The sequence below is a fragment of the Schistocerca piceifrons genome, unplaced genomic scaffold, assembly GCF_021461385.2.
Source record: "Schistocerca piceifrons isolate TAMUIC-IGC-003096 unplaced genomic scaffold, iqSchPice1.1 HiC_scaffold_1870, whole genome shotgun sequence".
In the NCBI taxonomy this organism is placed as follows: Eukaryota; Metazoa; Arthropoda; class Insecta; order Orthoptera; family Acrididae; genus Schistocerca; species Schistocerca piceifrons.
Window position 1 is genome coordinate 1,417,218 of NW_025727757.1, and position 23,592 is coordinate 1,440,809.

Sequence of the window (23,592 nt, forward strand, 5' to 3'; positions counted from 1 at the left end):
CAAAATAAAAAAAAGTTTGTAGTTCGTTGGAAAAAGTGCATAAATATTCAAGAAGATTATTTTGAAATGCAGAAAAACTATTGTTTTGCAAAAGTAAACTGTTTTTTCTCCAGACGGATTTGTCTCTTTAATTATTGATAGACCGTCGTATTATAATAGAAAGCGAAAGCTAAATGGAAACCAAAGTCCCATCATTTTTGTGTGATACGGAAGGAATCTAGTTATCTCGACTTCCACACAGGTTTTGGAAGACAGGATCAGCTAAATTGTCAGAAGATGCTGATATAGATGTGAGAGAGTCGATGTTGGATGTTTAAGAGGTTACATGGGAGGACTTCGCTGCTATTTCCACTTGATTACTCTGACTGACAGCTTTATTTAAATCGAAACTTCCTGGCAGATTAAAACTGTGTGCCCGACCGAGACTCGAACTCGGGACCTTTGCCTTTCGCGGGCAAGTGCTCTACCATCTGAGCTACCGAAGCACGACTCACGTCCGGTACTCACAGCTTTACTTCTGCCAGTATCTCGTCTCCTACCTTCCAAACTTTATTTAAATTTCTTCTATCACCTCTGAAGGGTATGTGTTTACAAGTCTTGTGGTATATATATGGAACATCTCCCAAAGTGTAAACACTCGGTTGTACTACTAAAAAGGGATATGAAATTGACAGAATGTGTGAAAATGCTCATACAACAGGAAAATGTGATGAATGATGTGAGGAATGGTTTCTTAGAATGTGCTGTACAGATTGAAAGGTGTCACCCAGTTCTCTGGCTGCTTCCTTTCATAGTCTCTTTATACGATACCAGTTTCCGCGAATATGGCAAAAGGAACGAAAATGTGGACTGGAAATGATATTCAAAGTGTAATACAGTCAATTGTTCCAATTGAACATATATATCCCTCTTTAATATCCTTTACGCCACTGTGAGGTAGCTGACTCTCATAGTAGAGAAACTGCATGGCCAAATTTTCATACTGGGAGTTCCGGAGCTAGTCGTTCAAATTAACACAGGAGGCAGAGGACTTAAAAAACAAATATGGCAATTTTTAACACAGAAGGTAGTTCAGCATGTTGACTGCAGTAGTGACACTTACAGGAACTGCTCGATTGTGCAGCCGTTGGCCTGTATGCACGCAGTACATCACTAGACCACTGACTGCCACGTCCGTTTGAAGATTCCTGGCCTCTCCACAATGGTACCAGGAGCGACGGTATCTGTAGCGACGAGGTCTTCTTGTGTTTCCACAGTGGTTTGACACTCCAGCTGCCCCGGAGGAAGAAATGGAGGCACGTGAGGTTAGGCAACCTGCTTGACCAGGCCATAGCGTCACCTCGGCCGATCCATCGATTCCCCGAGCAGACTCCCGGATGACTCGCCACAGTAATGCTGAAACGAGCACGCGCCGTGTCTTCTTGGAAGTACGTCATTTACCTAACGTTCAGAGGTACATCGTCCAGCAATTCTCGCCAAACATGTTCTGTACAGAGAGCAGTTTTGAAAGTCAGTACACATTCCCCGTCAGTGACAATGGCACAACAGCTTACACTTGCTCCGCTTTCCACGTTTTCCATAGTATTACAAGTTGACCTCAGAGACCATATGATCCTTAATGAAATCTATTTGGTTTGATGTTCTCCACCTCCCGTATTAACGTGAACCCTGTATGTCCAGTATGAGGATGCGTTTGCAGCTTACGTCCAGATAAATTAATAAGTGATGGTACTGATCCCCCACGGTACACAAAACGGGTCAGATCGTTGTTGCAGAAGCAACGATAACAGCATGCCAAATTTAAAAGAACGGAAAATCCCCAAGACTGGCAACGTTTTACAGAAGTTTGAAATATGGTGCGTACTTCAAAATCGTTCAAATGGCTCTGAGCACTATGGGACTTAACATCTGAGGTCATCAGTCCCCTAGAACTTAGAACTACCTAAACCTTACTAACCTAAGGACATCACGCACATCCGAGGCAGGTTTCCAACCTGCGACCGTCGCAGTAGCGCGGTTCAAGACTGATGCGCCTAGAACCACTCGGCCACCGCAGCCGGCGGCGCGTAATTTATTGCGAGATGCTTTTAATAAATTCCACAACGAAATTCTGTCTCGAAATCTGGCAGAAAACCCAAAGAGACTATGGTCATACATAAAGCACACCAGTGGCAAGACACAATCAATCCATTCACTGCGCGATAACAACGGTGAAGTCACTGATGACAGTGCCAATAAAGCCGAGTTATTAAACACGGTTTACCGAAACTGCTTCACCAAAGATGACGAATTAATACTCCTGAATTCCAATCAAGAACAACTGACAAGATGAGAAACATAGAAGTAGATACCGTCGGTGTAACGAAGCAGCTTAAATCACTTAACAAAGGCAAGGCCTCCGGTCCAGATTGTATACCAGTCAGGTTCCTTTCAGAGTTTGCTGATAAAATAGCTCCATATTTAGCAATTATATACAACGACTCGCTCACAGAAAGATGCGTACCTAAAGACTGGAAAACTGCTCATGTGACACCTGTACCCAAAAAGAGAAGTAGGAGTAATCCGCGGAATTACAGGCCTAATCACTAACGCCGATTTGCAGTAGGGTTTTAGAACATATACTGTATTCAAACATTATGAAGTATCTCGAAGAAACCGATTTATAGACATATAATTAGCACCGATTCAGAAAACATCATTCTTGTGAAACACAACTAGCTCTTTATACTCATGAAGTAATAAGTTCTGTTGACAGAGGATGTCAAATTGATTCCATATTTTTAGATTTCCAGAAGGCTAGCGACACCGTTCCTCACAAGCGTCTTCTAATCAGACTGCGTGCCTATGGAGTATCGCCTCAGTTGTGCCACTGGATTTGTGATTTCCTGTCAGAAATGTCAAAGTTCGTAGTAATAGACGGAAAGTCATCGAGTAATACAGAAGTAATATTCGGCGTTCCCCAAGGAAGTGTTATAGGCCCTGTATTGTTCTTGATCTATATTAACGACATAGGAGACAATCTGAGTAGCCGTCTTAGATTGTTTGCAGATGATGCTGTCACTTACCGTCTTGTAAAGTCATCAGATGATCAAAACGACTTGCAAAATGATTTAGATAAGATATCCGTATGGTGCGAAGAGTGGCAATTGACCTTGAGTAAAGTGAAGTGCGAAGTTATTCAAATGAGTACTAAAAGAGATCAGCTAAATTTCGATTACGCGATAAGTCACACAAATCTGAAGGCTGCAAATTCAACTAAATACTTAGGGATTACAATTACAAGTAACGTAAATTGGAACGATCACATAGATAATATTGTGGGTAGAGCAAACCAAAGACTGCGATTCATTGGCAGAACACTTAGAAGGTGAAACAGGTTTACCAAAGAGACTGCTTACACTACGCTTGTCCGCCCTAATCTGGAGTACTGCTGTGCCGTGTGGGATCCGCATCAGGTGGGACTGACGGATGACATCGAAAAAGTACAAAGAAGGGCAGCTCGTTTTGTATTATCGCGAAATAGGGGAGATAGTGCCACAGACATGATACGAGAATTGGAGTGGCAATCATTAAAACAAAGGCGTTTTTCGTTGCGACGGGATCTTCTCATGAAATTTCAATCACCAGTTTTCTCCTCCGATTGCGAAAACATTCTGTTAGCACCCACCTACATAGGGAGAAATGATCATCACGATAAAATAAGAGAAATGAGGGCTCGCACGGAAAAATTTAAGTGCTCGTTTCTCCCTCGCGCCGTTCAAGAGTGTAACGGTAGGGAGACAGTATGAAGGTGGTTCATTGAACCCTCTTCCAGGCACTTTATTGTGAATAGCAGAGCAATCACGTAGATGTAGATGTAGATAGGAGTTGGTGTTTGGGACTGGCCATCGGCTGCCCTGCGGGTGGCAATGGCGTCTTTTGTAAGGCCACACAAAGGGAAATCGTCTGGACTCAAAGTGCGGACTCGCAAGTTTGACAGCCTACGCACGTCCTCTGTGCAAGGGCGGCGCATGAACGCCCGTGCTGGCAGAGTCTCATAAACGCTCCTCTTTGCCACCATTCGTATATCCTTTACGCCCTCAAAAGGTGTGTATTGGGAGGCCCAGGAGGAAACTCTGACACACCCTGTCTGACGCCACTCTGTCGCCTTCCATGTCAGTGGGCGCACTTTTCCTGTGGCGCCTCAGAAATAACTTGACAGACAGGTAGATAATGGAATCGTTCCCGAAGTCTTATCAGGAGGAGCCTTGGGCCCCGCATTACTTGCTGTTCTGAAGACTCGCAAAGGGGGTGGCTTTAAAGAGTCGATGTGGGAAAAGCAACTCACCTGCGCTGAAGCTGATTTTTCACGTCTCTGGCAGCACGAAAGCGGTCGCACGCGGCTAGGTTCGGAGTCTTTTTTTCTTGCGCCAAACAGACTTTCCGAATACCAGAATGTTGCGACTAGCTGACGCCAACTCAGCTGTTAAAACCAACTCAGCCTCTCTCTTTTCCTCTCTCTCTCTCTCTTTCCGCCATGGAATTTTCCATTCAAATGTATTTTTTTCGAAATCTGGTCAAGAGGAAGATCAGACGTCCCAATCTCAACTCACCTTTTGAAGACCAGCTCTGACTGGCTAAAGTAATATTTTAACATCGATTCAGTCCTGGAGTTACTGAGCAGTGCACGGGGAGGAAATTTCAAGAGGCATTCGGTTTGGAGTCCTCTACACGGACAGTGTGGGTTTTGTCACCAGCTAGAGCGCGCTGGCTATTAGCTTCTACTTGACACAGCTGTATGCTGACTGGTGCCTGACTCCGACGGAAGCGAACTTCGCCTCCAGCGTGGAGTTCTGATGAAAGCAGACCACAGCTTCATGTGCCTCAACTCGTATTTGAATTTCTGAGCGTTGCTTTGGCCCATCATTAATACATCCACGGAATAGCACAATAGACGTATCACAGTAGAAGTTCTCTGAGGGGTCATGCCTTAATTACGTCTTTCTTTTTATTTGAACTTCCAGTCACTTGTACCCTATTGGATCGTAACCCACATATTTCTCCGTAAATTTGCCCATACGATGTACAGTTCGAAGAAACAACTGCTTTCACATTCGAGTAATACCAGCGTATGGTAGGATCAATGCAATATTTCTGCTAGCTGTTACGGCAGTGTCATGTGACCGAGTCCAGGATGCTGCTCCAGCGTTTGGCCCATATCACCGTCTCAAAATGTATTAAACGCAGCTGAGGGGAAAACACAGTCTGATGTGTTTTCACCCCAGTTGTGGTATTATCTTTAACGACGATAAGTCAGATCAGGTCATTTTTTACTCTTTCCCATAGTAATTTAGTGCCATTAAACATGTATCAGATCAATTGCTATTCACAGCAGCCTACAGTTCAGCACGTATTATCATCAAGGCCTATTCCCCGCTCTTGTTCCCAATATTTATCTTGCAGCTCACAGCGCGGTGTTGATTGCATGACTGTGCTCATTTGATCACCATGATGGAGAGGGGGGGGGGACTATTAACCCGTTCTAGAGCGATCGAAAGAAAGTGGAATGAGAGTTAAAGCTGTGAAAATCAAAAGTCAGCTTGAAAAGGAAGCTCAGAAAATAGTACTTGACATACTTCGCGAACGATCATTTTCAGTGAAATTTGTAATGTCGGTACATCGATGTTTTATTCTTGTGGAAAATATTTCATAAATGCATGTTTTTATACTTTGATTGAGCTTTACTGTCTGTAGCCATGACCTGAGAAGACGTATTTCGCTTTAGGTACCTCAACCGAGACCAATATTTAATTTTGAAATAAGTAATTTTGAGGACAGCGCGGACCCTCCCACCGGAGCTTCGACTCCACCCTCGGGATGGGTGTGTGTGTTGTTCTTAGCATAAATTAGTTTCAGTGGTATGTAAGTCTAGGGACCGATGACCTCAGCAGTTTGGTCCCTTAGGAATTCACACATTTAAGTAACGTTGAGTTTCCTCGCAATCAGAAAAAAGGCAGATTCAAGTGTGGACGTTCATGGTATTCTACCTGTCGAAATCAAAAAATAATGTTTACAACGTACCGAACAAAGTAGAAGGAAATCGCAGACTCTTCTATACGATGAAAGTTACTTCTCCAAAACCATGAAGAAATTCCATTGGTGTGTCGTAAGAGGCAGATTAGATTGTTGCGTAAAAGCTAATAAAGTATTAAATTGTTATGCTATTTCTGAGACATCATTATGATTCTGCAATGTGAAATGAGTTTGCAGTTGCGAATATGGACAACAATCTGTGCATAATGGAATGGACTACAATGAAAATTTGTGCCGGTCTGGGACTCGAACCCGGATTTTCCTCTTACCACCAGTGGTCGCTTCAGCAGTTGGCTACCCCAGCAACACTCGCAGCCAGATCCCAACTTCCGCAGGTCGTCAACTGTATGTCTACAACCTGCACTCGTACTTCAATTACGTGTCGTTGATTAGACACTGTTGTTAGCCCCTCGGTCCATGTGCTTGGTCGGTTGCTCAACCGTGGAACGTCTATTCGCCCATACATACACTATGTATGTGTACCCGTGGTCTAGGGGTAGCGTCTTTGATTCATAATCAAAATGTCTTCGTTCGCGGGTTCGATCCTCGCCACTGTATAAATTTTGACACATAATCAGCATTGGCGGCCGAAGACTTCCGGCATAAGAAGTCTGCCCCATTCTGCCAACGGCCTTGTCAAAGAGGGCGGAGGAGCGGATAGCGGTTCAGGGCACTCTCTTGTCCTAGGGGTGGGAAATTGCCCCTAAAGGCGGAAGAATCAGCAATGATCAACGACATGAGGATGCAGAAGGCAATGGAAACCACAGCATTAAAGACACGTAACGTGTATCCACAGGACATGTGGCCTGTAATTGAAGAAGTATCATGATGATTGTGCCAAAATTTTTACAAAGGTACAGACGGTGTTTGGAAAGGATAGATGGCATGCAGCCGGTGGTGGAGTGTTCGTCGCTGTTAGTAGTAGTTTATCCTGTAGTGAAATAGAAGTGGATAGTTCCTGTGAATTATTATGGGTGGAGGTTACACTCAACAACCGAGCTAGGTTAATAATTGACTCCTTTTACCGACCTCCCGACTCAGCAGCATTAGTGGCAGAACAACTGAGAGAAAATTAGGAATACATTTCACATAAATTTTCTCAGCATGTTATAGTCTTAGGTGGAGATTTCAATTTACCAGATATTGACTGGGACACTCAGATGTTTAGGACGGGTGGTAGGGACAGAGCATCGAGTGACATTATACTGAGTGCACTATCCGAAAATCACCTCGAGCAATTTAACAGAGAACCGACTCGTGGAGATAACATCTTGGACCTACTGATAACAAACAGACCCGAACTTTTCGACTCTGTATGTACAGAAAAGGGTATCAGTGATCATAAGGCCGTTGCAGCATCCCTGAATATGGAAGTTAGTAGGAATATAAAAAAAGGGGGGAAGGTTTATCTGTTTAGCGAGAGTAATAGAAGGCAGATTTCAGACTACCTAACAGATCAAAACGAAAATTTCTGTTCCGACACTGACAATGTTGAGTGTTTATGGAAAAAGTTCAAGGCAATCGTAAAATGCGTTTTAGACAGGTACGTGCCGAGTAAAACTGTGAGGGACGGGAAAAACCCACCGTGGTACAACAACAAAGTTAGGAAACTACTGCGAAAGCAAAGAGAGCTTCACTCCAAGTTTAAAGGCAGCCAAAACCTCTCAGACAAACAGAAGCTAAACGATGTCAAAGTTAGCGTAAGGAGGGCTATGCGTGAAGCGTTCAGTGAATTCGAAAGTAAAATGCTATGTACCGACTTGACAGAAAATCCTAGGAAGTTCTGGTCTTACGTTAAATCAGTAAGTGGCTCGAAACAGCATATCCAGACACTCCGGAATGATGATGGCATTGAAACAGAGGATGACACGCGTAAAGCTGAAATACTAAACACCTTTTTCCAAAGCTGTTTCACAGAGGAAGACCGCACTGCAGTTCCTTCTCTAAATCCTCGCACAAACGAAAAAATGGTTGACATCGAAATAAGTGTCCAGGGATTAGAAAAGCAACTGGAATCACTCAACAGAGGAAAGTCCACTGGACCTGACGGGATACCAATTCGATTCTACACAGAGTACGCGAAAGAACTTGCCCCCCTTCTAACAGCCGTGTATCGCAAGTCTGTAGAGGAACGGAAGGTTCCAAATGATTGGAAAAGAGCGCAGGTAGTCCCAGTCTTCAAGAAGGGTCGCCGAGCAGATGTGCAAAACTATAGACCTATATCTCTGACGTAGATCTGTTGTAGAATTTTAGAACATGTTTTTTGCTCGAGTATCATGTCGTTTTTGGAAACCCAGAATCTACTATGTAGAAATCAACATGGATTCCGGAAACAACGGTCGTGTGAGACCCAACTCGCTTTATTTGTTCATGAGACCCAGAAAATATTAGATACAGGCTCCCAGGTAGATGCTATTTTCCTTGACTTCCGGAAGGCGTTCGATACAGATCAGCACTGTCGCCTTATAAACAAAGCAAGAGCCTACGGAATATCAGACCAGCTGTGTGGCTGGATTGAAGAGTTTTTAGCAAACAGAACACAGCATGTTGCTATCAATGGAGAGACGTCTACAGGCGTTAAAGTAACCTCTGGCGTGCCACAGGGGAGTGTTATGGGACCATTGCTTTTCACAATATATATAAATGACCTAGTAGATAGTGTCGGAAGTCCCATGCGGCTTTTCTCGGATGATGCTGTAGTATACAGAGAAGTTGCAGCATTAGAAAATTGTAGCGAAATGCAGGAATATCTGCAGCGGATAGGCACTTGGTGCAGGGAGTGGCAACTGACCCTTAACATAGACAAATGTAACGTATTGCGAATACATAGAAAGAAGGATCCTTTATTGTATGATTATATGATAGCGGAACAAACACTGGTAGCAGTTACTTCTGTAAAATATCTGGGAGTATGCGTGCGGAACGATTTGAAGTGGAACGATCATATAAAATTGATTGTTGGTAAGGCGGGAACCAGGTTGAAATTCATTGGGAGATTCTTTAAAAAATGTAGTCCACCAACAAAGGAGGTGGCTTACAAAACACTCGTTCGACCTATACTTGAGTATTGCTCATCAGTGTGGTACCCATACCAGATCGGGTTGACGGAGGAGATAGAGAAGATCCAAAGAAGAGCGGCTCGTTTCGTCACAGGGTTATTTGGTAACCGTGATAGCGTTACGGAGATGTTTAACAAACTCAAGTGGCAGACTCTGCAAGAGAGGCGCTCTGCATCGCGGTGTAGCTTGCTCGCCAGGTTTCGAGAGGGTGCGTTTCTGGATGAGGTATCAAATATATTGCTTCCCCCTACTTATACCTCCCGAGGAGATCACGAATGTAAAATTAGAGAGATTAGAGCGCGCATGGAGGCTTTCAGACAGTCGTTCTTCCCGCGAACCATACGCGACTGGAACAGGAAAGGGAGGTAATGACAGTGGCACGTAAAGTGCCCTCCGCCACACACCGTTGGGTGGCTTGTGGAGTATAAATTTAGATGTAGATGTAGATGTAGATGATCTCTCCATTGGCACAAGATTCCGGAATAGTCACCCAATCGGATCTCCGGGAGGGGACTGCCAAGGGGGAGGTTACCATGAGAAAAAGATTGAATAATTTACGAAAGGATAACGTTCTACGAGTCGGGGCGTGGAATGTCAGAAGCTTGAACGTGGTAGGGAAACCAGAAAATCTGAAAAGGGAAATGCAAAGGCTCAATCTAGGTATAGTAGGGGTCAGTGAAGTGAAGTGGAAGGAAGACAAGGATTTCTGGTCAGATGAGTATCGGGTAACATCAACAGCAGCAGAAAATGGTATAACAGGTGTAGGATTCGTTATGAATAGGAAGGTAGGGCAGAGGGTGTGTTACTGTGAACAGTTCAATGACCAGGTTTTTCTAATCAGAATCGACAGCAGACCAACACCGACAACGATAGTTCAAGTGTACATGCCGATGTCGCAAGCTGAAGATGAACAGATAGAGAAAGTGTATGAGGATATTGAAAGGGTAATGCAGTATGTAAAGGGGGACGAAAATCTAATAATCATGGGCAACTGAAATGCAGTTGTAGGGGAAGGAGTAGAAGAAAAGGTTACAGGAGAATATGGGCTTGGGATAAGGAATGAATGAGGAGAAAGACTAATTGAGTTCTGTAACAAGTTTCAGCTAGTAATAGCGAATACCCTGTTCAAGAATCACAAGAGGAGGAGGTATACTTGGAAAAGGCCGGAAGGTACGTGAAGATTTCAATTAGATTACATCATGGACAGACAGAGATTCCGAAATATACTGGATTGTAAGGCATACCCAGGAGCAGATATAGACTCAGATCACAATATAGTAGTGATGAAGAGTAGGCTGAAGTTGAAGACATTAGTCAGGAAGAATCAATACACAATGAAGTGGGATACGGAAGTACTAAGGAATGACGAGATACGTTTGAAGTTCTCTAACGCTATAGATACAGCAATAAGGAATAGCGCAGTAGGCAGTACAGTAGAAGAGGAATGGACATCTCTAAAAAGGGCCTTCACAGAAGTTGGGAAGGAAAACATAGGTACAAAGAAGGTAGCTGCGAAGAAACCATGGGTAACAGAAGAAATACTTCAGTTGATTGATGAAAGGAGGAAGTACAAACATGTTCCTGGAAAATCAGAAATACAGAAATACAAGTCGCTGAGGAATGAAATAAATAGGAAGTGCAGGGAAGCTAAGACGAAATGGCTGCAGAAAAAATGTGAAGACATCGAAAAAGATATGATTGTCGGAAAGACAGACTCAGCATACAGGAAAGTCAAAACAACCTTTGGTGACATTAAAAGCAACGGTGGTAACATTAAGAGTGCAACGGGAAATCCACTGTTAAGTGCAGAGGAGAGAGCAGATAGGTGGAAAGAATACATTGAAAGCCTCTATGAGGGTGAAGAATTGTCTGATGTGATAGAAGAAGAAACAGGAGTCGATTTAGAAGAGATAGGGGATCCAGTATTAGAATCAGAATTTAAAAGAGCTTTGGAGGACTTACAGTCAAATAAGGCAGAAGGGATAGATAACATTCCATCAGAATTTCTAAAATCATTGGGGGAAGTGGCAACAAAACAACTATTCACGTTGGTGTGTAGAATATATGAGTCTGGCGACATAGCATCTGACTTTCGGAAAAGCATCATCCACACAATTCCGAAGACGGCAAGAGCTGACATGTGCGAGGATTATCGCACAATCTGCTTAACAGCTCATGCATCGAAGCTGCTCACAAGAATAATATACAGAAGAATGGAAAAGAAAATTCAGAATGCGCTAGGTGACGATCAGTTTGGCTTTAGGAAAAGTAAAGGGAAGAGAGAGGCAATTCTGACTTTACAGCTAAAAATGGTGCAAGCTGTTCGAGATTCTGAAAAATGTAGGGGTAAGCTATAGGGAGAGACGGGTCATATACAATATGTACAACAACCAAGAGGGAATAATAAGTGTGGACGATCAAGAACGAAATGCTCGTATTAAGAAGGGTGTAAGACAAGGCTGTAGCCTTTCGCCCCTACTCTTCAATCTGTACATCGAGGAAGCAATGATGGAAATAAAAGAAAGGTTCAGGAGTGGAATTAAAATACAAGGTGAAAGGATATCAACGATACGATTCGCTGATGACATTGCTATCCTGAGTGAATGTGAAGAAGAATTAAATGATCTGCTGAACAGAATGAACAGTCTAATGACTACACAGTTTGGTATGAGAGTAAATCGGAGAAAGACGAAGGTAATGAGAAGTAGTAGAAATGAGAACAGCGAGAAACTTAACATCAGGATTGATGGTCATGAAGTCAATGAAGTTAAGGAATTCTGCTACCTAGGCAGTAAAATAACCAATGACGGACGGAGCAAGGAGGACATCAAAAGCAGACTCGCTATGGCAAAAAAGGCATTTCTGGCCAAGAGAAGTCTACTAATATCAATTACCGGCCTTAGTTTGAGGAAGAAATTTGTGAGGATGTACGTTTGGAGTACAGCACTGTATGGTAGTGAAACATGGACTGTGGGAAAACCGGAACAGAAGAGAATCGAAGCATTTGAGATGTGGTGCTATAGACGAATGTTGAAAATTAGGTGGACTGATAAAGTAAGGAATGAGGAGGTTCTACGCAGAATCGGAGAGGAAAGGAATATGTGGAAAACACTGATAAGGAGAAGGGACAGGATGATAGGACATCTGCTAATACATGAGGGAATGACTTCCATGGTACTAGAGGGAGCTGTAGAGGGCAAAAACTGTAGAGGAAGACAGAGATTGGAATACGTCAAGCAAATAATTGAGGACGTAGGTTGCAAGTGCTACTCTGAGATCAAGAGGTTAGCACAGGAAACGAATTCGTGGCGGGTCGCACCAAACCAGTCAGTAGAGTGATGACCAAAAGAAAAAACAGTATCCCTACAGCCACCGTTCAATCCTGTCATCTGTGGCCCATGGTACACCATAGTCACCTTGGCTCCAGTTTTGGACAGCGCCATTTTGCCATGCACAGCATACCTTAACCACGATGGCACGTGCACCGTTTACAAACGTAGACGTTTCGGAAATGCTTCCAACCTCAGCCTGAAAGCCAATGGTGATGCCCTTGTGGATGTCAAATAAATCGCTCCATTACCACATTACAACAACAACAGCCCTGTTTCCTGCGTCCGCCTTACACGTTTTACATACCATCCACTGCTAGTGCAGCACCATGCCGCCTATGAATGGCTACTGCATTTTGAAGTTCAACATAGGCTGTGGTCACATTAATGTGACTGAACTGTGTACTTTAAACCAGAATCTGGTGGATGCCATACAGGACAAAGGCAGCAGGGGGAAACGGGAATGTATCCAACAAATAGTTGAGGTCTTCAACTCTTAAAGCTACCCTGAGATGAGAGAAAGTCATGCCGAGCAGCAACAATCCAGTCACAAGAGACCAATCATAGTCTTCTCTTCCTTTCTCTCCCAGCCTAGTGAAAATGTCAAAGAGATGCTCAGCATACTTTAATGGGGACCTCTGAAACAAAGGGCTACGGATTTTCCTTGTAACCCTCCTGGTTACGTTAACAGAGCAAATTTACAGGCATGCGGCTCCACCCATCGAAAGTTCGAGTACCAAGTCGGGCGTGAGTGTGTGTGTGTCGTCCTTAGCGTAAGTTAGTTAGAGCAAGTAGTGTGTTAAGCCTAGAGACCGATGACCTCAGCAATTTGGTAACATAGAACTTACCGCAAATTTCCAGTTTCCAAATTTACGCTGTAGGCTGTGGAAATACTCTGCTGTCTCCATCGTGTGTCTCCTACAGGATGCGAGACAAACACACGAGAAATTGTACCAAGGTATGCCAACAGCCGCTTTTGTTTTGATCGGTATACGAGTAGGACAGGACTGGGACTGGATAACAATGGTATGGAGCGGCCTCCATCACGTATCGATCTCTTCCATTGGGAGTACACAGAATGCTTGCAGAAAAACAGTCCCATATTCCTAGAGGAGGCAGTGCTCCTCAATTCCAGACTGATATTAGAGCGAACCGGATACCAATTCCAGAAAGAAAGTTAGCAAATAGCTGTCTGGAAACGAAAAATACAGATATGGGTCATTCTGTTCTATGGAGTCATAAGTCGGTTAACGGCTTAGCAGATGATCAGTGTGGTTATCACCCATTCTCGCTCCTCCCTTAACCTTCTCTGACAAAGCATCACCAACTCGTGCGACCAGACATGGTTGCTCTCACCTTTGGTCGCGTTCTTGCGACCCACGCTCTTGTAACTTCCGCTCGCTGTCCATCTGTGTGGAATCCAGCAACGTATTTAAATGTATCCAGTATTCTAAGGGATTAGGAATTTTGTGTCGTCTATTTTTCACTGTAAAGCTGCATCATGGGAAGCAAGGAGAGGAAGTTGGTTGGTGGCCGATATCCTTTGTATATCACACAAACTCCGTGCATATATTGATAAGTGACATGTTTAATTATGGAATGTGAATTTTTGGTATCTGAATCGATTGTAAGCGAGCAGTGATATGGTAAGCTGTATCACAGAAGTTTAACTAACATCTTTGAGCTGCGCAAGGGCGCAGGGGAACAGCCGAAGTTTAGCTTCGTTTGAGTAAAGCAGACAATGTTCAGCTCTCGTAGCGAGTGGAGTCGACGTACATCTGTGTTAGAGTTAAGCTGATAGTTTTGAGCAGTGTTAGTGAGGAAGCTATGGCAATTTTATGATGGAAATTAAAATTTATTCTCTTTGTTTAAACAACGTGACTATGAAACAGATTTGTTAATGAAGAAATCTGATGGAATGTAAGGTAAATATAATAATGATGACTTTATTTTTTTAATATAGCTGCGCCATTGAAGGAACTTGGTTATTGTACTGAAAGTTGTTAGATTTGAGAGTTAGGAAAGTGTATTGTTTGGCTCATTACAATTAAAATCTGTTTTCAGCGATTTTTCTCAGTACACAGCTGAGGATTACAACCAGAAGCAGAGTACATCAGATCTACTTTTTAATTATTTAGATAACTTTCACTTGGCGACATCCTTGTACAGCACATTGTAATATTTTGAGAAACAGCCAGCAATTGTGTACTGCTGCGTCTTAATTATTATTGTACTTTAGAGCAACGCGTATTTTGCTAATATTGCGATTTGCCTTTCAGCTTTGATATTATTGTTCTCGACCTTGTCTATACATCTGTGATTTTGTGCTTTGTTTTTATATTTCTCTATTATCATGCCGCGTAGTATGTTTGCCAACAAATCACGCACCTTGATGAAATCTCAGGAATGCGATTTGTAAAATGCATCAGACAGCAACAATACCTTTGCTGATCATGCTGTTGCTACTATAGTTCAGTTCTTTTACCTTGGCGGCTCGCGCATGCCCGCCCAGACGCGGGAGATTGCTGCGTTGCCAGTTGGACACGACGCACGCGCCAAGAGAAGCAGCGCTATAGTATTAGTTCGCAAACTTCCGTTTAGGGGGGAGCGCGCAGTTTATGAAGTAAAGCCACCATGGCCGCATTAACCCTTTCGCTTCTACAGAGACGTGGTCCCCGCATTCCGCACTGTGCGCCATTTTGTCATCGCTGCACTGCTCGCCTGTGCTGACACATGGCGTTCCGTCTGCTTTGACAAACTTATCATTCGATTTCACAAAAACTATTTCGCCAAAATATTTGATTTTTACACATCTTCTTGATTGATAACTTCCCCCCATAAATGACTTAATTTTGTTTCGATGCTCAACTCAGTTATTGAGCAGCAAGGGTTTGCATAGGAGTGGCCGTGCGGTTCTAGGCGCTACAGTCTGGAACAGAGTGACCGTTATAGTCGCAGGTTCGAATCCTGCCTCAGGTATGAATGTGTGTGATGTCCTTAGGTTAGTTAGGTTTAATTAGTTCTAAGTTCTAGGCGACTGATGACCTCATAAGTTAAGACGCATAGTGCTCAGAGCCATTTGAACCATTTTTTTAGTTTGCATAGATAAAAGTCCATAGCGTATACTTTCCGTATGGTCGATTTTAGTTGCCACAGTGATGAGAATGAAATGTGGACAAGATACCTAAATTTCATATAAAATATACTGTATAACATTATCTCATTTAATTTAAGTACCAGATAGGTGTCGTATGTAATACTGAGAAATATTCCATCTTCCACAACTGTAATAAAAGTTTTATCTACACCGGGCGCGTTTGGCGTTATTTTTAAGCACTTCAATCAATCAAAAGAAAGTAGACAAAATACATTAAACAAAACTGTGAACTTACAAAAACATTAGGACTTTAATATACTGTGTATCAGTGAAGTGCTCTGAGCTATGTCAAATATAACTTTTGTGTGTGGCATACACAAACAGCATTTATTTGCTAAAACGATGATCAGCCGACACAAACGATGAATATTGTGTTACCGCAGCACCAAATTGCGAAAGGTGACTTGGCAATGAAGGAGACAGAATACTGTTCACTGAAGATGCTTCGAAAGAGAAAAACGCGTCTCATCTAAATGAGACGCTTATTACTGTTGCAGAATAGGAATATGTTTCAATGTCATTGGGAAAACGGCGACTGTGAAACAAAAACAAAAAAGGAACATCAGTATTATTGTGTAAGTGCCTTAACTTTCATTGTTGTCAATCACTGCGATTGTCATCTGCATTTCTGTAGTCAGTGTCGCAGCCCGAGTCATCAGGTCTTAGAGTGATGGCTATGGGTTCAAGCAGATTGTCAATTACAATTTCCCTGTCCATTTCCTTCTCCTGCATGCCAAACAAATTCAGCCCATGCTGAAGGAGTATTTCTGTCAAGTGTTTCGTGCAAAAGCCTTTCTGTATCGGCAATTTTAAATGTCACGTTTCGTTCTGCGACATACCCTTTCACTTGTGCCCAAATTAACTCTATCGGATTGTATTGACAATGGTACGGTGGCAAACGCTAAACTATGTGTCCATGTTTCTATGCAATACAATCGATTTCATAAACTTTTGTGCAAGGCTTATGGAACGCTACAACATTCAGCATTTCAGAACAAGTTTGGTTGGCAGTATGTGGTATATTTTTACGTGCAAGCCACAACATGATATCGGCTTTTTTTGTACTTGTTGTGAGTGTCTTGTCAACAACAACGGAGTGATAACTAGCATTGCCCATTACAATCACCTAGTTTTCAGGCAAATAAGGGAGAAACTAATTCCTAAACCACAATTTAATTGTCTCTGAGTTCATTTCGGAATGATAATCCCCCAAACGGTCTTTTTTTTTGCCCGGAACACTAATTTTCTTTCAGAAATGAATCCAGAAGCAAAACCAGCGTGAAGCACAATTATTCGTCCACCTTTACCAACTGGTACTTTACACCCATCCGAACCATCACTAATTTTCCAACACGTTTTCCTTGTGTGATTTTGGTTTACCCATGTATCGTCCGAGAAAAAAATGTTCTTATTCCCGGATTTTTTTACTTCAATAATACGTCTTAAAAACTGTGCCCTTGAAGCAGCAATATCACTACGTTCCATTAAAATTTTCTCCGTCATTTGTATGTACGTATTTGAATCCAATGTTTCTAAGTATTCTATTCATTGAAGTCATGCTACCTTTAAAATTTATGGTTTCGCGTATTTTCACAGTGATTTTTTTTATAGTAGGAAATTCGCCTGTGTTATACATGTTGAGCACTTCTCGTCTTGCAACATCTTAGAACATCTTTGGCGAAGTTATGTAAATTGGTTAGAGTCCTCTCACGAGTGCGATATTTCCCTGGCGATCTGAAAAGTGGACTTCCACAGGTCTCTGTAGATTATTTTCCTTCATTGGCAATCCGATGAACGGTTCTCAAGCTAACGCCTGTCGCTCCTGCAGTGCGTTCCTCAGATCTGGCGACGTCTGTGATAGGTCCACCCTTTTCTGGTCCACGCTTGAAAAAAGCATGTATCCTGTAAATTATCTCCCTCGCCTGTATATGGAGAGTTTGTCGCTTACCACCATCACCAACCATGACAACTTGCAGCAAACGTGACAAAAATTCACCAAATAATTACTACAATAACATTTAACAATCGCACTCGCCAAGACATTCACAGCAGACCGCTCAGAAAACTGCTGAACACTCATTGGCTGTCAGCGGATGCGTGATGTCAGGTGCGTAGAACGAGCCTTAAATCGACCGCAGTCGTTCATGGTTCCAACTGTACAAAGTGTTCATTTTAATTGGAGACATTGAAACATCCGAAAATCTACACATCAGATCAAACAAATTTATAACTAAAATCCAATGATACCAAATCGGACGAATTTGTGGTCAAATTTGTTATAACTTGATGTCCCCTTCCGAGAGGAACTAATTTTTATTAGGATTTCTTTTGGCTCTGTGTGTCGTTTTCAAGAGATTTCAGTGTCCCCAGTTAAAATGAACACCCTTTATATCAAAAAAATGGTTCAAATGCCTCTGAGCACTATGGGACTTAGCTTCTGAGGTCATCAGTCTCCTAGAACTTAGAACTACTTAAACCTAACTAACCTAACGACATCACACACATCCATGCCCGAGGCGGGATTCGAACCTGCGACCATGGCGGTAGCGCGGTTCCAGACTGTAGCGCCTAGAACCGCTCGGCCACTCCGGCCAGTCCTTTATAACATAAACAGTGTTTATAAATTGGGAATTATTCCATCTTTAGCGACTGTAATAAAACTTTTATTTATACCAGAGTCATTTCGCTTTTTTCTAAAACGTTCTGATTAAAACAAAGTTGGTGAAGCACGCAAAACTGAATTGTGGACGTAATAAAACATAGAAACTAAAATATATTGTCAGTGAGGTGCAGTGCTCCAACAATTTGTGTTTGTCACAACGGACAGCAAATACTTGCCAGAACATCGATCAGTCGACGAAAACATTGAATATGATGTTGCCAAAGCAGCGAAGCAAAGAATTGCGTCAGACAGTCAAGTAGCTCGGCAACGTATGAGCCGAAATTCTGCTCTAAATAATACTTTTAATACTGTCGCAAAAGAATATATCTCAATGTGAATAGTAAAACAGCGACTGCGGAAGATAAGATATACAAACTGAACAGATAACATGAATATTGTATGTGTGCCTTTCCATTGTTTTTAATTGCTGTGAAAAGGAATATTGGAGGACAAAATTAGAAAACCTTATTGTGATTATAATGAAGAGACAAAGCACTATAAATTTCAAAAAATTACATTCAAATGAATAAAACTCATCAAGTAAGACACCTCGATATTGTTTTTAAATAAAACAATATTCGGCACTCATCAAGGTTTAAACTCAGAAAGTTTCACTTGAAAGTCGAACACCTTAACCATTATGCTAAAGCAGCTCGTCATTCAACGAGCTCCTGGAGGACACTAAAATGTCACGCAAAATACCGACAAACACAGTTGGTATGATTATGAATTTATCACGTTTCATCGAAGTACAATAGGAAATAAACAATTACCGCTGTTCTTTATTGCGATGGGGCAGATCGTGAGAATGATACAAACACCTTTCCTTGCTATCACCTGAATTAGGAGGCTTATTGCTTGTTTGGTTTAATTAATTAATAGAATATGAAGCAACTGGTATAAAGAATGCTTTTTCCAAACATTCTATAAAAGAAAGTCTGCTATCAAGACGTTGCTTTTGTTCAATTACTTTATCTATGACTGACCATTTCTAAACCTGAAGACACTCGTCAGTGCTCTGCATTGCACTCGAGCTCTGGCAACGTCATTCTCTGTTCATTGGCTGACTGTGTTTTGTGACGTCAGATGTACAGAACGAACATAAACTCAGCCACCATCGTAAATGACGCGCACTATAGTCTGAAGAAACGTGCATGTTGCGAGTTCCATATTTTATACGCGCATCATCTCTGCAATGCGACTGTCCTTCGTACAGCGGATTTACCAGTGTTTTCCTAATATCGAGAGGAGACATTAACAAATGAAATCATGAGCAGGAGGAGGAGGAGGGGGAAACTGCATGTAAAGGGACGTTCAAAAGTATTATCCACGTCCATTGACGTGTTCCGAGGTGCTATATTGAGTGACCAAAGCTACGATTACTGGCGCACGGTTGTCAATTAGGTGTAGATGTAAAATGCTCATCGATTTCTTACATGGCTTGGTGGTAATCGACTGTTCAAACACGATGGAGAATGGTCGGCATGCTCGACAAGAGGTTACAAAAATGATAACTTTACGTGTTTACACATTGTCAGCAAGATGAGTACGGGCCTGTTTTTATATACAACCTCAGGAACATTTCCGGATAGAAGATGTCACAGCGATGTAAACATGTGGTCCACATGCTCGCGCGATCCTTTCGCTGAGTCAGCAGATAGAGCGATTTACAATGATATCGTTGGCAGCTGTAACAGGGAGAGGTAAAACCAGTCGGAAAGACGTCCGCTGTTTCCGATTTCAAGGTGTATCTGACGTATACTAAAGGAAAAATGAGACATATCAAAATGAAAAAAAATTTTTTTCTTCAGTACTTTAATAAGAAGAATATGAGGCCAGGGTCATTCGACTACAGGGGTAGCATGTTAGGCAGTGCAGGATCGTTCGTAATGAAGGAGTCGCGAGTGTCGACGTTAGGACGTCGCCGTAGTGTGTCACCAATAGACGCCACGCCCTCCCGAGACTTGAATATATGTAACAACGGAAGCGAAGGGAACAGCTAATTCTGGGAAGTGCGCAACATTTCAAGTATTTTCCGCCGTCTTCTACTTCCCTCATCTAAGTGCAACACTTCGCCAAGCGCTTAACGCAAGAATATTTAGAGTGCAGCTATCAACGAAAATTCGAGGAGTATAGACATTCATTTACATAATAAAAGGGCTTTACATGTGTCTGTCATCAGAGAGGCTGACAGATCAGATTTCACAAAAATAAAAGAGTCGTAGTATGCATTATTCATGGAAATCTGAGTGCTAGAGACGCTTTGTTACGTAAAAATCAGTGTATCAACGAAAAATTAAAAATTCTAGTAGTACACAGTGATTGTAGTACAGCAACTGTGCTTCCTGTAATTGGGTGACGGTGTTCCAAGATTACGCACATGTACGATTGACACCAATTTCTACTACAGTTTCGTAGTAAAGACTATTTAAACACGACGGAGAGTGCACAATACATTTGTTAGAAGCAGATATTAATAACAAATTTCTTCTGTGTCGCCATCTAGACAACTATCATATGATTTGATATGTACCCGGAATCTATGAGATGTCAGAGAAATACTTTGCGGAGGAAGATGCAACTACAACGTTAACACTTTGGCAACAGAAATTGCGCGAGTCGATTGTCGAGGCAGAAATCAAAGGGATGGAAATTCGTGCGTTTGGCCCTTGTAACCCGCAATGTTCCAAACAACTTTTAGTTATACGCCATTTATATCTTGAAAGAGTAAATAAAATCTTAACTGAACAAAGAGTAACCCTTTTAAATGCTCAAACTTGATAATAGGAGGAATCTTTTGGAACAGTAAACGTATCATGTTAGTGAACAAAGCATAAGGTAGGGAGTGCATATGTAGCGTTTGAAAGACGGTCGTAATAACAGGACACGAGTGCAGGTGTTATAAGGTGACTTTTATGTACCACGCAGCGCGATGTGTGTAGAACATACGTAAACTTTCCAAAGTACGTCTATATATCTGCATATGCGTTTCTAGGGCTGGGCTGACAGCGGTGACTTCCCGCTTTGGCTTATCATACATGAGCATGCAGACCGTCACAAACACACGTGAAACGAAGGTCGTTACAGTTTGCTGATTGACGTGACACTGGGAGATGTCTGGACACTCTCTTTCAAAAGGAGGAATCTCAAGCCGTATGGCAGCACAAGCTACGCAGCAAACAGTTTCCAAAATCCTTGGGTTGGATGAAAGTAGGGATGTAGGCTATGTCGGTCGTCAGATCGAAAGCTCTACGAATGGCGAAAATTTTTGACACGACAGAACGTTTCTCTCTAACCCACTACTATGAATTTACTCTTCAAGTAACGTCATCTCGATATTGTGTCGGCATCTGTACTGGATTAAGCATAAGCCATAGCGTTTCATTCCGTATAAAAACAGATGTTTCTTCTTAAAGCATAATGACACGCAGTCCTGAGGAAAGGGCCAGAAAAATATGTGCTTCCCGTGGAACTGATATTTAGTCTTCTGTGGAAGCGGCCACCTAAATGAGCCACAGTCCAACAAGAACAGGAATTCTCAAATTACTGCAATTCTGTCGTTTGTGTAAATAAAGAATTGTCAGGACAGTGTTTGAAACGTTTGCTATCGCTCTACCTGGCCAAACGTAACAAGGACAATTATCGCGTTAACATTGCGACTGTTGTAGAAAGTAGGTTAATTGACTTACTACATGTGTGACACTAACACAACAAGATCAGTTTTGAAATCAGTAATTGATTCCAGGTGTAGATAATGTAACTGCCTAATCCATTTGCTTCCGAACCTCACAGCCAGTATAGATGCACCCGCTGTGTATATGTGTACCTCTGTGGTCGAACTCATGAAACTTGGTGTGAGTCCACAGTTTCACATGCGCCAACGAGCGGCCTATAACGCAATCACGCGCAGTAAAATAAAGCTTTGGTGATCTTCGTTCTCTCGATCGGCGCCACCCTGCAACACGACAATACCACTGAAAAAAGCTTTTCCCTTTTCATCGCCTTTTCAGAGAGATCAATTGTTGGCTCGTATGTGGCCCTCCTCCTCTCATGTGGAGTGTGTAAAGACCCTCGACGAATCGTTTTTTATCTGTTACCGTTAACGAATGCAATTTGTACAAACAGAAGGTGAACAGCTGATACATTGCCACGAAGTAAAACAAGGCCTCACACTTGGGTTTAGATTTCGCATCGATAAAAAACAGATGATGCTGTCAACTTCATTATTACTTGTTCTCAAACTGTGGCTGGTGACATATCCGCTAATACTATGTACGTGATTAGGAATTCGCCTTGACTCTAGAGGAATTTTGCTAGGCAGTTACACGTCTTGAAAACCATGGACTGTAAATGCGTTCCACCCCTTACTGCTATTCCTATTCCTCACTACGCAAGTCAGCAAGTTGAGTATAATAAACGTATCACACGTGTTAATTGGTTTGGATAAAAACGTTTAGACGGTATTTTTTGACGATTTCTACACGTTTTCCGGAAGATCTCACACAATCGCCTCCTTCTCGGGACTGTAGAATAACATCAGCTGGAGGCAGCTGAGACAGAAGGCCATCCATGAATGTGTCGAGTGCGAAACAGGAACTGTGCGGATGCGTTAAGATGGTGAAACTGGCCAGCGACTGTCAGTGTGACTCGTATGTGGGAGTGGACACACATCTCGCAACTTGAGGGATACGCGAGGTTGTGGTGTGCGTACATTTCAAAAATATAGTCTCTCCGTCAAATATAGATTCGCTCTTATTTCGGCGATAAACTCATGCATGCAAATTTCTTTGTCGTCCTCGATTACTTCATATAACAGCCATTACTCGCGGGAGAGTTAAAAGTGGCAACAATCCGCGATGCTAATAGCAACAACCAGTCGCTGAGGCAGTGACAAAGCTCTGTCAACCAAAAAATAAATTCGACTTATCTGGGTATAATGTTTCGCACTTTCGTTTCAGACAAAAATATTTGCAGTACTGTTATCAACGCAAAACCGGGGGTACAGACTTTCTTAAATCATAATATTGCTTAAGTTTTCTGTTATCAGAGATGCCACACAGATCAGATTTCGCAACAGTAATTTCAATCGAGACAGCGGCGTTCCTCCAGACCAATTCGTCGAATCATTTATGTCCTTACGTGAGGAAACAGCGTCGCAGCCACCGACATGTTCCCTGGCAGCACGACGGCGGCCATACGTTGCCGAGGAAAAGGGCGATGGACCTTTTTAAAATAATGTCGAACTGCTACTAAAGTTTTAACTCGACAAGAGCACGGACGGCGTCTGACGCAAGAATCCCGTCGCGAGCAACT